Source organism: Arvicanthis niloticus, chromosome 6 (assembly GCF_011762505.2).
Source record: "Arvicanthis niloticus isolate mArvNil1 chromosome 6, mArvNil1.pat.X, whole genome shotgun sequence".
Taxonomy (NCBI): domain Eukaryota; kingdom Metazoa; phylum Chordata; class Mammalia; order Rodentia; family Muridae; genus Arvicanthis; species Arvicanthis niloticus.
Window position 1 is genome coordinate 35,448,144 of NC_047663.1, and position 15,598 is coordinate 35,463,741.

At 40.7% G+C, this 15,598-nt stretch overlaps 1 protein-coding gene across 2 annotated transcripts in view; it reads left to right on the top strand.

Annotated features, from left to right (window-relative positions):
- The first annotated feature begins 88 nt into the window (after positions 1-88).
- Positions 89-15,598, top strand: part of Vmp1 (vacuole membrane protein 1) — a 101,884-nt gene continuing 86,374 nt past the window's right edge. The window contains exon 1 of one of the 2 annotated variants that reach the window (XM_034506078.2): positions 89-225. The gene's annotated coding sequence lies outside the window, so the exon portion shown is untranslated. Of the gene's footprint in view, positions 230-15,598 lie in introns of both variants that reach the window. The other variant, XM_076936089.1, reaches the window with a different exon arrangement.

Genomic DNA, 15,598 nt, shown 5'->3' on the forward strand with positions numbered 1-15,598 from the left:
CAGAGCCCGAACTGATAAAGCCGAACTGAAATCCCGCGAGGATCCTCCCAGTTGCCAAAAGGAGGGTGGAACGTTTCTCTTTTTGGAGGCGGGCTCCTTAGAGGAGCCGGACCGGAAGTGACGCGAGCGAGTTCCGGTTGGCTGGAGCCCAGCGGCGGGTGTGAGAGTCGGTGTTGTGAGCCGCTTCCAGGATCCTGAGATCCGAAGAAGCCAGGGTCTGAGCGGGTAGGTGAGCGAAAGCGGGGAGTCGGGGTCCCAAGCCGAGGTTTTCCACAGCTCGGCCTCTTCTGTGGCTCTCGCACTTGGGTGATGCAGACACAGAACACGCTGGTTTCCACTTGAGATGTCTCAGGTCACTGCTGACTGGCTGTGTCAGCTGGCGGTAGCCAGGTTATATGGGACATCTCTCCGCGGTTGGTTACTGGGACATTGAACAGACACTCGCGACCGTTCGTTCCAGACTTGTAGCCGTCTTTGGCTTTTACAGAGAACCCTACTCTCAGGCTGTCCAGAGCCTTGAGTTAAATGAAGAAGGTTTTCGCTGCTGATGACCGAGCTGATTCTCAGGACCTTTCAATGGGGTCTTTCTCCTCTCCAACACTAGCGCAGTATGCTAAGTGTATCTCCATGAAACGAAGGCATTCGGGTGTCCTGACAGTGCAGAGTAGTCAAAGGAAGGGGCCTTTAGCTCTCAGAGTTCTTGGTGTGGACCCACTCGGCTCTTCCTCCGACTGTCATAAAAAAAGAGGGCTCTCTGCTTTTTCCAAACCCCTGGTCCCCAACATTTTCATTTCACCGCAGTGGAAGTACTTGCAACAAGACAGGGACTTAAAAGTCTTTACAGTTTCAATGTATGGTCTTGGATTGGGCAGCAATGGGTTGCTTATGACCTCCAGTTGATTTTACGTAGCCATCTTTTGCTTTTCTTCTACTCCATCAAAAAATCAAATAATGCATAGATTGGCGCTGTATGTGTATATTAGCAATGTCATTTCTTATCTTTCAGTTTTTTCTTGATGCTTGTGAGACATTTTGTTGACAGAAGTTTTTCTCTTGGCAGAAAAACTGTATTTTTCTTGGCATAATGAAGAATTTAATATTCCAACTGTCTTATTTCAGTTTTTGAGATGGGATTTCTCTGTGTAGCCCTGTCTGTTCTGGAACTTGCTGTCTTTTTTTTTTTTTTTTGGTTTTTCGAGACAAGGTTTCTCTGTATAGCCCGGGCTGTCCTGGAACTCACTCTGTAGACCAGGCTGGCCTCGAACTCAGAAATCCGCCTGCCTCTGCCTCCCAAGTGCTGGGATTAAAGGCGTGCGCCACCACCGCCCGGCTGGAACTTGCTGTCTTTAAGACCTTGTAGACCAGGCTGTCTTGAACTCAGGTCCACCTGCCTCTGCCTCCCAAGTGCTGGGTCCAGCTATATTCCAACTGTTACTGTCTAAGAATTGTGTTATCATTGGGTCTGATTTTAGGGGAGAAGCTTATTTAATAGGCAGTTATTTTTGTATTCAAGGTTATGTTTTTTGTTGACCTTTGGGAGAAAGATGCTGGTATACCAGACACATGACCAGTTCGAATAGATGCAAAGTGATTCTAAAGTGATAATTTCTTCTTTTTAACTCATTTGCCTATGTTATCTAAAACACAGATGATTTTTTAAGGGGTTTATTCTTCTTGGATACATTTAACAATACAGTTAAATCCCTGAGGCACACATTCCAGAAGAATATATACATATAGCCACATATCTGAACTACTCTGGCAAATGGTTTGATGCTGTTTACCAATTTACCTACAGCTAGTTTAAATCTGTTTGTTTTCATATTGTTTTTAGTTTTGAGTTCTTGAACTGTTTTACACTTGTTCTTTTTTTGGTTTGGTTTGGTTTGGTTTTTGAGATAGGGTTTCTTTGTAGCGCTGGCTGTTCTGGAACTTGCTCTGTAGACCAGGCTGGCTTTGAATTCACAAAGAGTTCTAGGATTAAAGATCCCAGGGTACACTTTGAAGTGAGGTGACACATTTTTGAATTGTAAGTTTGATATAGCATTAATTTAAAAACTGGTTAGTTTACTTACCTATTACATAACTGCTAAGTTCTTTTCTTTTTTCTATTTTATTTACTTATTTATTTCAAACAGGATTTTATTCTGTAGCTCTGACTGGCCTGGAACTCACTATGTAGTAGACCTGGCTAGCTTGGAACTCACAAAGAACCTCCTGCCTCTGCTTCCTAATTGCTGGGATTAAAGGCACACTCCACCACACCCAGCTAAATTCTTTCTTATCTGCTGTTTTTTTTTTGTGTTATTCCTGGTTTGTTTGGTCTTTTTGCTTGTTTGTTTTTTATAGTTTTTTACTTTTCCAACAGTTTCTTAATGTTGGCTCAAATCACCACATTTTAGGATTTTAAAGATCATTACAATTCATTTTATTTTTGAGACAGGGTCTTATTATATAGCTCTGGGTAGCCTCAAACTCATAAGAGATCCACTTGCCTCTGCCTCTTGAGTACTGAGATTAAAGGCCACTATACCTGGAAAGATCACTTATTTTTAAATCAGACAACCCGGATTAAAGTCTGGGCTCCAGCGCTTACTGAGTAATGATTGGCAAGTTACCCAGCATTCAGAGCTGCTCTAGATTGTGTTGATAAAAGGACTCGCTGTATTTCATATGACTGTCATAGTGTCTACTGAAGATGGTACATGCAAAAATCACTTTTTGCTCAGAGTTAGAAATATGTAACTGTAGAATAAGTTACTTTGAAGTATTTCAAGTTTTTTTATTATTCTGAATGTATTATTACCCATATTTATGATGATGGTTTTTGCCCTACTTTTGAACACAAGAAAGCCAGCCAGGAGTGGCCTGAAATTAGTCACCTTAGTTAATAAGTAAGTGACTGGAAGATGAGCATAGCAATGCGTGTAAGAGTTTAAGTCTGACCTTTCTCAGTCATCGTTATCAGCTGAGAATTCCCAAGTACAGAAGACATGCAAGTTTTTGTTCTAGCAGAACACCAATGCACATAAATTAAAAATTAATCAACTATAATTGACTAATCATTAAAAGTAGCCTACCTTTGCTTACAGTTAGTAAGAATCCTTATTATTTACTGAAGCCAGCATTTCAAATTGTAGTTATGTCTTCGGAATGCACAGTAGCACCTTCTAACTTAATAGAGGGGAACCTTAGGACCTAGAAACAATCTGTGATTGGCTGGCCTGAGGACTTCTAAAGTAGGCAAAGCCAATCCTGAGCTAGACTTGAGTTCCTAAGTGTTCTTTCCATTCTTCTGAAGTTGTCCTCGGGAATCCTGATAAGCCTTAGTAATAGCCTGTTTTACATAACACTGTTTTCTTTGTATGAAAGAGGGATGTGTGTTGTATGTTTGTAATCCCCTCCCCGACTTTGCTTCTTTAATCTTGTAAATTGTAGAGACACAAACTGCTTAGTGAGAATCACAGGGAAAGAAAGCCAGGGAGGGCACATGTGTGGTCACAATGTTTGGAAGACTGGGTGAGGTAGGAGGGTATTGAGTTCAAAGACAGTCTGGATGAACTGGGTAGTAAGATCACAAGTAAAAGATTAAAAGTCTTCAGTAGCATGTAGTAAGGAAAGAAAATTACTTATATTTTCCAGAATATTCTCAGTTCACAATCTATGTAGTGACAAGAGTCCCTGTAACATGTCTCTTACTGAGTATTGCTGATACATAGGAAAAAAACTGTATTCATTTGTTTTTCCTCTTGATATAAAGAACTTTCTGAACAACTGTAAATCTAATATTCTATTTTATTAATTTTCGTCTTCAGGGTCATTTTTGTAACTGTTGTTCTAGGTAAATATCCATTATAGAAGAATAAATCATGTGTTTTCAACTTTTACTTCCACTGACCTCACAGAACCCATTTAGTTTCTCCTCTATGGGAATGGTGGTGCTGGTGCTGCTTGAGGCTTCTAAGTGCTGCTGATGGAAGTGAACTCTAGATTAGCAAACCTGAGAAACCAGAAGCAGTGAAGTAGTTATAACTTCACTGTAGAGTAAAGTTGCTTAGGAGATACTGCTAGGAATTGAACCCAGAGCCTTGTGTCAACTATTGTGGGCTCAACTGCTGACTGTACCCCAACACCTAGAGTGAAAACTTTTTTGTTTGGAGGGTTTTATTTATTTATTTATTCTTATTTATTTTGTTGGCTGTTTTTGTTTATAGATGGCTGTTTTCTAGCTGGCCTGAAACTCATGATATAGAGCTGGCTGGCCTGGAACTTACAGAAATCTGCCTGCCTCTGGAATGCTGCATTGAAAGGGGTACATTGTCAACTCCCCGTTAGAATAAACTTAAAGAGTGTGTTGTCTCTAGAAACTCTAACTTGTTTAGGAGGGTGACTTTGGATAGAGTTTGCTGAACTGAAGTTATATAATAGATAAATCATAAAATAAAGCTCATTTTAAAATATGCTCTTTGAGGAGCTAGAGAGATGGCTCAGCACTGGCTGTTCTTCCAGAGGACCTGAGTTTAATTCCCAGTACACACATGGAGCCTCACAACTGTCTGTAACTCCAATCCCAGGGGATCTGCCACTCTCATATAGACAGACATACAAGCAGGCAAACACCAATGCACATAAATTAAGAATACGTCATTTAAAAATATGCTCCTCAGGTCTCAACATTCCCCCCCTTTAGAGTTGTTCCTGTGAGTCAAATCATTGACTCTTAATTTTTCTCTGAGGCCAGAGGGAACAGTTAAACAAACTTTTTTTTTTTTTTTTTTTTAAAAAAAGATTTATTTATTTATTTAATGTATATGAGTCCACTGTAGCTGTCTACAGACACACCAGAAGAGGGTATCAGATCCCATTACAGATGGTTGTGAGCCACCATGTGGTTGCTGGGATTTGAACTCAGGACCTCTGGAAGAGCAGTCAGTGCTCTTAACCCCGGAGCCATCTCTCCAGCCCCTAAACAAACTTTTATACCAGTGTTTTTTGGCGTTTTGTAATTTTGACAGGTCTTGATCAATTTGTTACCTTAAATATTTGAAATTTTGAGATCCCGTAATAAGTGCTGCTGTTCCCATGTTGGCAGACCCTGCTATACCCCTGCCTACTAGGAGAGGCACAAGTATTGGAGCTGCCCTGGCTATCACGGGTCACTGTTGGAAGTCCAGGTGTTTCCAGCCTTCCTCTCTAGAATAATAGTATATCTGAGGTGATAGATTGCAAGTAAGTAAAAGTCAGAAGTTTCACTGAGGATAGAAAGACAAGGGTTACTCCTGAGGTACCAGCAAACCAAGTACCTTCTGGAAGTACTAAATAGTAAGGGGAAACTCCTGCAGTTAACATCTGTAGGTGGATTGTTAAATTACAATGTTGAAGGTACTGAGACTAATTCTATATTAGTCTGTGAATAAGCAGAGGCCTTGTGTCCTTTAATCCTCCCAGAGTCAAGGTGGGCTCATGCCCTCAAGGGTATAGTTGGTCCCAGGGAGAGGGTCTAATACTTTGTTGGGACCAATGATGTCTAAGACCCTGTTATTGGTGGACTGAAATCTCTGGATGGTGAACATCATTCCAGGGTTCTTACCTGATGCATAAAGACACGAGTCCCCACGTCTTCCTTGTATCCTGTACATTAGAAACAAGCTGAGTATAGCATTGATATGCCCACCAACTAGAACTGGCTGGCAGTGTCAGTCTCCAGCAGAGAAACTGGCTGGCAGTGTCAGTCTCCAGCAGAGAAACTGGCTGGCAGTGTCAGTCTCCAGCAGAGAAACTGGCTGGCAGTGTCAGTCTCCAGCAGAGCTGTACTGGGGCAGGAATGTCAGAGGCAGCAGTGACAGTACCCAGAGTGGGTTGTGGTGGTCAGTGAAGTAACCAAGTCCATGTCTGGGCAGATGAGGGCTGGCAGCCCTTTTCTGGTACTCTCAGACCAAAAGTGTTTATTGTGTCATTTGGCTTTTGTCTAGGTGGGGACAGGACTCTTTTTCTTCTTCCTTTCTGTGGATATCATTTTTAAATCTTGATTTGAATGAGGTTGACTTTTTTCAGAGTGGCTTTCAACCCTCTGTGACTGAATATAATTATCCTTATCAGTTACCCAGGGAGCTAATATTTCACAGCCCCATATAACAGAAAAGTATATATCTTCTCCCCCCACAATCTGGGTCTCCATTTGAGAGACAGGCATATATCTAAAGGATGGCCAAATTATTTTTCATATTCTGGATCCTATATCCAAAAGACTTAGAGAATGAGGGAACATATTCTTTGCAGTCTTTGGGCACTTATTACATTTTGGCCCAAATAATTTACATAAGTCAAACGTGAGGGTGGAGGGGCCACAAACAATGATATTGGTAATTAGACTCCTGTCTGTAGTTCTAATCAAAGTCCATATGTGTTGTACTGGAGCATGTGCCTCAGTAGCCTAAGGTAACAAAATAGAAAACTAGTCTTTAGGGCTGGAGAGATGGCTCAGTGGTTAAGAGCACTGACTGCTCTTCCAGAGGTCCTGAGTTCAATTTTCAACAACCACATGGTGGCTCACAACCATCTGTAATGGGGTCAATGGGGTCTGATGCCCTCTTCTCGTATGTCTGAAGACAGCTGTGTGTGTGTGTGTATGTATGTATATATAATAAGTAATTTAAAAAAAGAAAGAAAAAAAATATGCTCCTTGTATATTTGAGCAGGAGATACTTTCCTGTGCCACGTAAAAGGTGACATTTGAAGTTCAGGCATATTTAAATTAAGCAATGACAATCCCTTGAGTAATTTTATTCCAGTTTATCTACCTATAATTACTGCAGATGTTAGTGTCCCCTGACTCTTGTGTAGATTGTTGTGGCTTTGTCTCTTTGTGGATTCTTTCAGAGTAGCTGTAGTCTCACAGCTTATCTGGAAGGACCTGGCCAATAATGTAAGGAATGGGAGTTGAAGGTCAGGCATGGTGGTGCTCGCCTTTGATCCCAGCACTCAGGAGGCAGAGACAGGTTGATTTCTTGAGTTCCAAGCCAGCCATGTCTACAGAGCAAGTTCCAGGACAGCCAGGGCTACACAGAGAAACCCTGTCTAGGTGGGAGGGGAGGAAGGAGACTGGGACTTTGGTTCAAATTCCAGGTCAATTACCATGACTCCTGAGCTGGTTACTTAATTTCTTGTTATCTTGGTTTCCTCCTTGGCTGTGAAGTCAGTACCCTTTCTTTCTGTTCCAAGGGTCAGTGAGTAGATTCAAGGTAAGCATTTAGAGCAGTGCCTTTCATCTGGTTGGCGGGGACTATGATTGCCATCATTTATGGACCACTGAGCTGTTGTTGAGAACCCTTTCTCAGCCTCAGCCTTTTGGAAAGCAGGTCATTATGTTAGTGCTTACTTAATTGCCGTTTACTCATTACTAATGCAGTTTCATAAGTAAATATCTCTATGTTCATTTTTTGTGTGAATATTTTACAGAATGTGTGTGATTCTTTTTTGGTTTTTCGAGACAGGGTTTCTCTGTGTAGTCCTGGCTGTCCTGGAACTCACTCTGTAGACCAGGCTGGCCTTGAACTCAGAAATCCGCCTGCCTCTGCCTCCCAAGTGCTGGGATTAAAGGCGTGTGCCACCACCACCCGGCCATGTGTGTGATTCTTGTGGAAAAAAAAAAATGTAGCCATTCTCTTGTCATTTTGTAGTATTATTGATAGTCTTTTTGTTTGTTTGGCTGGTTGCTTTTGTCTTTTGAGACAGGGTTTCTCCGTGTTGGTCTGTCTTAGAACTTGCTCCGTAGACCAGGCTGGCCTTGAACTCATGGAGAGAGAAATGAGTCCACTGCAGTAGTGCAAGGATAGAGATGAAGATGGCCTAATAGAAGGGTGACCAAGTTGGAGAGAAGATGGCTCAGCACTAACAATGAAGTTAATTGTTACCATGTCTCACAGCCTGAGTTCAATCCCCAGAGCTCACACAGTAGATGGAGAAAATTGACTGGCAAATCGTCCTCTGACTTTTACATGTGTTTCATGCAAGGAACCACCTGCTGCCCCCACCCCATCAACCATAAATAAATGTTTTAAAAAGATCTAGAACATTGTGTAGATATACTTGAAATAGAACTTGATTTTGAATAAGAGAAATGATTTTTTTTTTAAAGTCAAGAATGACTAACTTCTGGGTTTAGTAACTGGTGGGTGGTTATTCCAGGTAATAGGAGAAGGAAAATTTGAATAAGGCCATGCTTGTTTTTCTACCAAGTTAGGTAGAAGCTGGATATATTTGTGCACAGCTTTAATCCCAGAGGCAGAGAGGCAGGTGAGTCTCTAAGGTCAAAGCCAGCCTGATCTATAAAGTGAGTTCCAGGATAGCTAGAGCTAAACAGGATAGCCTGTCTCAAATAAATAAATAAGTGAAAAAAATAAACACATGCCTCTGTGTGTGTGTGTGTGTGTAGGCAGGAGAGATAGCTCACTAGGTATAAAGGTGCCTGCTACCAAGCTTAAGGCTCTCAGGGACCCACATAATGAAGAGAGCATCAACTCCTGCCAAGTTGTCCTGACACTGTGACCTGGGTAGTACCCTACCCTCCCATACAAGTAAATAAATGTAATAAAATTTAAAACTAAGACAGAGGTAGGCATGAGTAAGAAAGGAGTTAGATACAGTGGCTGTGTCTAGCAAGGACAGCACTAGGAAAGTAAGGGACAGATGGGAGCTTTTACGTATTCAGAATATCTTCAAGAAGTGGTCAGCCTTGTCAAATGCTGCTGTCTCATTCCATGAACCACTTGACTCATACTTTTTCCAGAAACCTGTAGGTATGTAGGTTACAAGAGGCATTGGTGGGGAGAATATTCGAGGTTCCATGAACCTCACAGCTTTTGAAGATCTTTTTTTTGTTTGTTTGTTTTTGTTTTTCGAGACAGGGTTTCTCTGTGTAGCCCTGGCTGTTCTGGAACTCACTCTGTAGACCAGGCTGGCCTCGAACTCAGAAATCCGCCTGCCTCTGCCTCCCAAGTGCTGGGATTAAAGGCATGCACCACCACCGCCCGGCTGAAGATCTTTTTATAAGACATGGTACAGTCATTCTTTACATCCAAAAATATTAATTTTAGGACCCCTCTCAGATAAAAAATACATGTGTGCATAGAACCCCAGCACTCAGGAGGGAGGATGAGCAGGATAGTTGTCAACAATTTGAGGCCAGTCTATCTGTATAGCAATTCCCCAAGACTTAAGAAATTAACTTAGAAACATTCAAGGGATTTCCCATCCATTCCCCATTAAATGATGTATTTCCAGGAAACACATTCTTTATCTGGCATAACATGTGACAGTTTTTGTCGTCTACTCCATCTGGTGCTCTAATACTTTCTTTGATGGTGTGCATATAGTCAGGGTGTACTTCTCACTTGGATTGTTTCTCCAGTTTCTAAAGCTCAGATTTGCAGGTCCTTAATCTTTAGAGCTTTAGGGAATTTGCAGCTATTCTGGAAGTGGACTATAACTAGATATGTGTAGCCCTTCTGCCCAAGGTTAGACACTTCTGAAAGCAGAAAGGTAACTGGAAGGTTGGATACCTAAGTTAACATCCTTGTATAGCTCCAGTGAAGAACTAAGGTTCATGTAGAACTTGGCTTCAAAGTATGTTAATTATGAAACAGTGTTGCCAAGAAAATGAGAATCAGTGGGTCTAGTGCTCTTACTTTTCTTCCTCTTGTTAACTTTTCCTGCAACTTTTATCTTGGGGGATTGCTATTATTATTATCACACAGTTGTCTGAAAAAACCTTATTCCATACACACATTTTTATATGGATCTGTGCATGCATGCCAAAGCATGCCTGTGGCAGTCAGGGGACAATTTGCAGGAGTCAGTTCTCTCCTTTTACAATGTGGGACCTGGGATTGAGCTCAGCTTGTCAGCCTTGTACCCACTAAGCTGTCTTGCTTTGGTTTTAAGGAAGAGCAGCATCTTGCCTACATGGAAACATAGGCTTCATCTGGGTACTGATTTTAGGTTGATGCCAACTTGGTGAACCCCCCTCCCCCTTGGGGGACCCAAAAACTAAATAATTTGGTTTTGTATTGTTTTTGTCTTATAAATGGGGCTAATGTTTAAAATGAATAAAGTATTATAGTCTTAGCACTGAATGTACAGCCTACAAAGACCCTTTGTGAGCTGACAGCACTGTTTTCTAAATATTTCTGCCAAAATCAAACAGAAAAACATACTTTAACACCAAAATTTTATTTTAAACACAACCTTTATAGATATTTCTCGTGTCTGAAATGTTGTTTCGTATTCTGGGTATGTTTTTGTTCTACTTCTGTCTTCTGACTTAATCCACAGATTGAATTATTGTAAGGAATATAAAGTTTAATTTAGGAGCCTCACTCTGTAAGCAGAACTACATACTGTAGGACCTCACTGCAAAGGAGGCTGTACTGAAGGTCAAGAATTTATGCTGGATTCCTGCTTGAGGACATTTCAGACTTTTACACAGAGCAAGAATCCTTTGGATTTACTTCCATATACAGGAACTTGACAGTGTTTCATGATACATGATCCAAAATTGATCCTACTACATTGAATTGTGAAAAGTGACTCATTGTTTCACCTTATCCTACCTATGTAAGCTTTTAAAGAGTTTTCTTTTAGACAGAGAGTTTCTCTGTGTGGCCCTGGCTATCCTCAGACTCACTTTGTAGATCAGACTGGCTTTGAACTAAGAGATCTACCTGCTTTTGTCTTCCAAGTGCTGGGATTAAAGATGTGCACCGCCACAGCTCAGTTTAGACTATTTTTTTTTTATGTGTATGACTGTCTACATGCATGTTTGTGTACCATGTGTACTTGGTGCCCATGGAAGCCAGAAGAAGTCATTGGATTCCCTAGAACTGAAATTATAAGCAGTTGTGAGCTATTATATGGGTGCTAGGAACTGAACTTTGGGTCTTTTGGAAGAGCACCAGTGCCCTTAACTACTGGGCCATCTCTCCAGTCCCCTTCAACCCCTATGTAGGCTTTTACCCTCAAGTAAATTTTGGGTGGGTGGTAACTTCAAGTCTGTGGACCAGGCTAGCCTAGGACTCAGAAAGATCTGCCTGCCTACGCTTCCCAAGTGCTGGGATTAAAGGGGTGCACCACCACTGTCCTGCTTCCTCAAATGACTTTGAATAGGTTGTCCTTTTAGTACATTTCAAAATGTTTAGATTGTGGGGGGATTGTAGAACAAACTAAGAGTTCTGATTCTGTGGGTGCTTCTGTAACTTATGAGAACCAGTATATAGGCTTATGTATAGTGTAGAAAAGTGTAGAAGGCAAAAGCCTGTAAGGGAATATGGAGGGTGGTATTCATATGATTTACCTTCAAGAAAAGGATGAGGAGGGACTGGAGCATTGGCTTCACAGTTAAGAGCACTTGTCCTTGCAGAGGATTAAGGTTTGGTTCCCAGAACTTACATGGTAGCACACAACTACTTGCAGTTCTAGCTCCAGGAGATCCAATGCCCTTTAGTCTCCTTAGATACATATTGGCAAAACACCTGTACACATGAAATGTTGTTGTTGTTGGAAAAGAAAAGGGCATGGAGAAATCATCCTCCTATCTGCCAAGTCATTATTCAGGGCACTTAAATGTATTCTCTTTAGGTAATTTGATTGTTGTTGGGATTTTTTGTTTTGTTTTTTGCTTTTTTGTGACATGTTCTGGCTTGGTCTAGCCTGAAATTTGTGAGGTTTCCCCAGGCTTTGCCTCGTGAGTGCTGGGATTACATGTTTGTGGCATCATGTGTTTTGTCTTTTTTTGTTGAGATAGGATCTCACACTAGCACATACTGGCCTAGAATTCGTTATGCATTTCATGGCCTTAGCTTTTCAAAAGCTGGGAGTATAGGGATAAATCAGTATGCCTAGATCTATATACTTCCTCTTGAAATAGCAAAACTAACTTGCAGACAATCCCCCAAGGCAAAACAATAACATTTAAAGATGAAATGGAAATTAAGATGGGCATGTTATACAAATAGGTTCAAATGCAAAAGCTTAAATTACCCAAAGAAACATTTTAAAAGAAAGAGAAAAAACTATGGGCTAGAATGAATCAGCAGTTAAGAACACTGACTGCTCCTGCAGAGAACCCCAGTTCAATTCCCAGCACCAACATAACCATCTGTAACTCCAGTTCCAGGGCATGTAATTCTTCTGGCCTCCATAGGTACTCCATACATCGGATGCTCAGATATACATGCAGGCAAAACATTCATGTGTGTAAGTTTTTTATTAAAGAAAAATTTAGGAGAGACTTAAGTGAAAATGTTAAGTTTTTTTTCTTCTTTTCTGGCTATAAAAATTTTACATTATTTTAAACTGAGAAGGAAAGCAGAAATGGTGTAAGATATAACTAAGTTCTGTCTTGGGAAGTAGGCATGGAATACATAATCTAAATAATTCTCCTAATATTTCATCAACTTAATCAGAACATATTAGAAATTTTCAGGAACAAATTTCCCTGTGCCTCTAACAGGTGAAATGATGAGTGATATTAATATAGAGTGTATAGATTCTAGATTTGAAGCTTGACTCGGTGACTCACTAATTTAGTCGCAGCAAAGGCAGATCTGTGTGAGTACAAAGCCAGCCTCATCTACAGAGGGAGTTCCAGGATAGCTAGGGCTACACAGAGAAAGCATATATCAAAAAACAAAACAAACAAACAAAACAGGGCTGGAACGATGGCTCAGAGATTAAGAGCACTGGCTGCTCTTCCAGAGGTCCTGAGTTCAACAACCACATGGTGGCTCACAACCATCTGTAATGGGATCTGATTCTCTCTTCTGGGTGTCTAAAGACAGAGCACGTGTATACATGATAAATCTGAAGGAGGAGGAGGAGAAAAGAAGAAAGGAAAGAAAAGAAAAAAATTGAGTTAATAAACATACAACTGAATGGCCTGTAGGGGTTAGAATTATTCCAACCAGCCTTAAAAACTAAAATAGTAATTTTCTAATACAAAGAGAAATATATAGATTGAGATTGTTTCTCTCAAAATTCTCCAAGAAATAATCTATATTTAGTTTGAAGTAAAGTGTCTTGCTAACAGGTCAGCACACTCCATATTGCTATTGGAGGCCATGTTGTATCTGGGAATTTGCAGGCCATGTTGTATCTGGTTACTGTTCTTAGGTTTGCTGTAACTTGTTCTGTGATATTATCTGAGTCACTTGATTTTTTTCCTGCCTGTGTGTGCAGTATAGGAGTCAGTTAGACTTGAATACTTGAGTCCTTCTGTGATCTGATTATCCTTACAGAATATTCATAAGGCACTGTCATGCAGAACATCCCACTTTTGAGAGGAAGAGAATTGTCACTATGCAAAGGGTATTTAAGGCCCAGTGACTAGATGACATCATTAGGGAGAGAGTGTGAAGAGAATGCAAAAAGGAACTTGGGAAGAGGCATTTAATAAGAGTAGAAACAGAAAGAGCTGTCAGCAGAGTATGCAGAGAAGTGGGGAGGAAGCCAGACCCTTCAAGGAGAGAGTGATTGCCTGCCCCTAGCTAGGTAAGAGGCTCCCTGAGAACTATTGTTCTTGATGTAAGACTAGTCTTGGTTTCTTGGAGTCAGAAGTGAAGTTGGAAGGCTTACTGCAGTGGAGTAGAGATTTGCTGCTGAGGAAATGAAGACTGCAGGACAGAAATGGGAAGTACTAGGGGATGTGTATTTGTCAGAGACAAAGAAGCCAAGGTTGATCACACAGACAGAACTGAAGTAGCTAAGTCCCTAAAAAAGGGGTTAGTATGGAATGTGTGTTTCCCACAGGCCTTTGATGGCGTAAGTCTGTGCTCAAGTGGGTGGGAATATGTTTAGTAGTACAAGGACTGAGGGTTCTCTCTCTTTTTTTGTGTACAAAATGTGGGGATGAGGCTGTAGGTCAATGGAAGTGTTTGTCTCACATGCATGATGTCCCATGATCATTCCCAGGAGCGCCACACATTCACAAAACAAAACTAAGTTGATAACTAAGAAAATGGTGAATATCAGTTAAAAGTCTGGGGTTTGGCATCTCAGATAATAACTAGCACCAATGACCACAATAGATATTTATGGAGTGAACTTAAAGTGGCTGTTCTGTTCCAGCTATGTCTAGTTATTCTGACTCACCTTAAGAGTACAGAGTGGTCTCAGGGACATGGCAGCTTTGCAGAGTTCTGAAGTGTATATGCCAAAAAAAAAAATTATGTTCTAAATTAGGAATTAATTTCTATCGACAAGATTTGAGTATATAGTGGAGACTGTCTTCAATCTCCTGCTTCAGTCACAAGTGTTGGGGTTATGGATGCGTATCATCACACCACCATCTTGGAAATGTTGTGGCACTGGCTGTCAAACACAAGGCCTGGACTGGATTAAGGCCAGTGCTTTACCACTGAGCCATATCCTTAACTCCCAAGAGGTTCTGATGTGTTTATAATTTAATTGTACAGAACCCCCCCCCTTTTTTTTTTTTGTTTATTTGCCTTTATGTTGTAATTTCTTCTTGGGAAATAGTACAGGTTTTTAAAAAATGTTAAAACTGAATTTGTTTCTTTTGTGAAGAACTAGACTGACTAAACAAAACTAACTTCTCTTGATTATTTCTAACAAATAAAATCCAGATTATTTTGGGTTTTTAAAATGATTTATTTATTATATTTATGAGTATACTGTAGCTGTTTTCAGCCACACCAAAAGAGGGCATCAGACCCCATTACAGATGTTTGTGAGCCACCATGTGGTTTCTGGGAATTGAACTCAGGACCTATGGAAGAGCAGTCAGTGCTCTTAACTGCTGAGCCATCTCTCCAAGCCCCCTATTTTATGTTTTTTTTATAGAAACATTTTTGAGAAGGAAATATCAGAAAGATTTTTTTAGTATGTTGTATAAGAACAGATTATTTGCTAAAATAATTCCTGTTACAATATTTCAAAAACAAAACTTTTAATTCCACAATACCATTATTATTAGATTCTACCTTAAACGGACCTAAGTTGTTTTGAATAAAACTCTTGTCTATTCAAGAAAATACTATGGGAAAGAATAAATAGGGGGAATTAGTTTGATTAGCAGAATGGTTTTGTAGGAGTGGGTGGTGGTGGAAAGTTTGCTTCATAATGCAAGCATGCATGTATGTGTGCATGAGTGCACGCGTGCTTAAGGGAATGCATGGCTTCATGATCTCAACACTGACTAGAACTCATTATGTAGTCCAGGCTGGCCCCAGATATGTGGCAGTTCTCCCGCTCTGCCTCCCGAGTGTTGGTATTTAAGTGTGTATCGCCATTCCCAGTTTATGCTGTTCTTTTCACCACAAATTGATCAAATTTTACTTGTGATATATATGGATAGTTGGCTGTGGGGTTGGCTAAATCCAAACCTCCACACTTTCAAGCATCTTCAAAACTTTTGTATAGCTTCAAGTTAAGTAACTAGAAGGCCTGGGCAGTGGTAGTGAACACCTTACGCTCAGCACTTGGGCAGAGGCAGGAGTATCTCTGTGAGTTCAAGGCTAACCTGGTCTACAGAGTAAGTTCCAGGGTAGCCAGGGCTACATAGAGAAACCCTGTCTCTGACGAT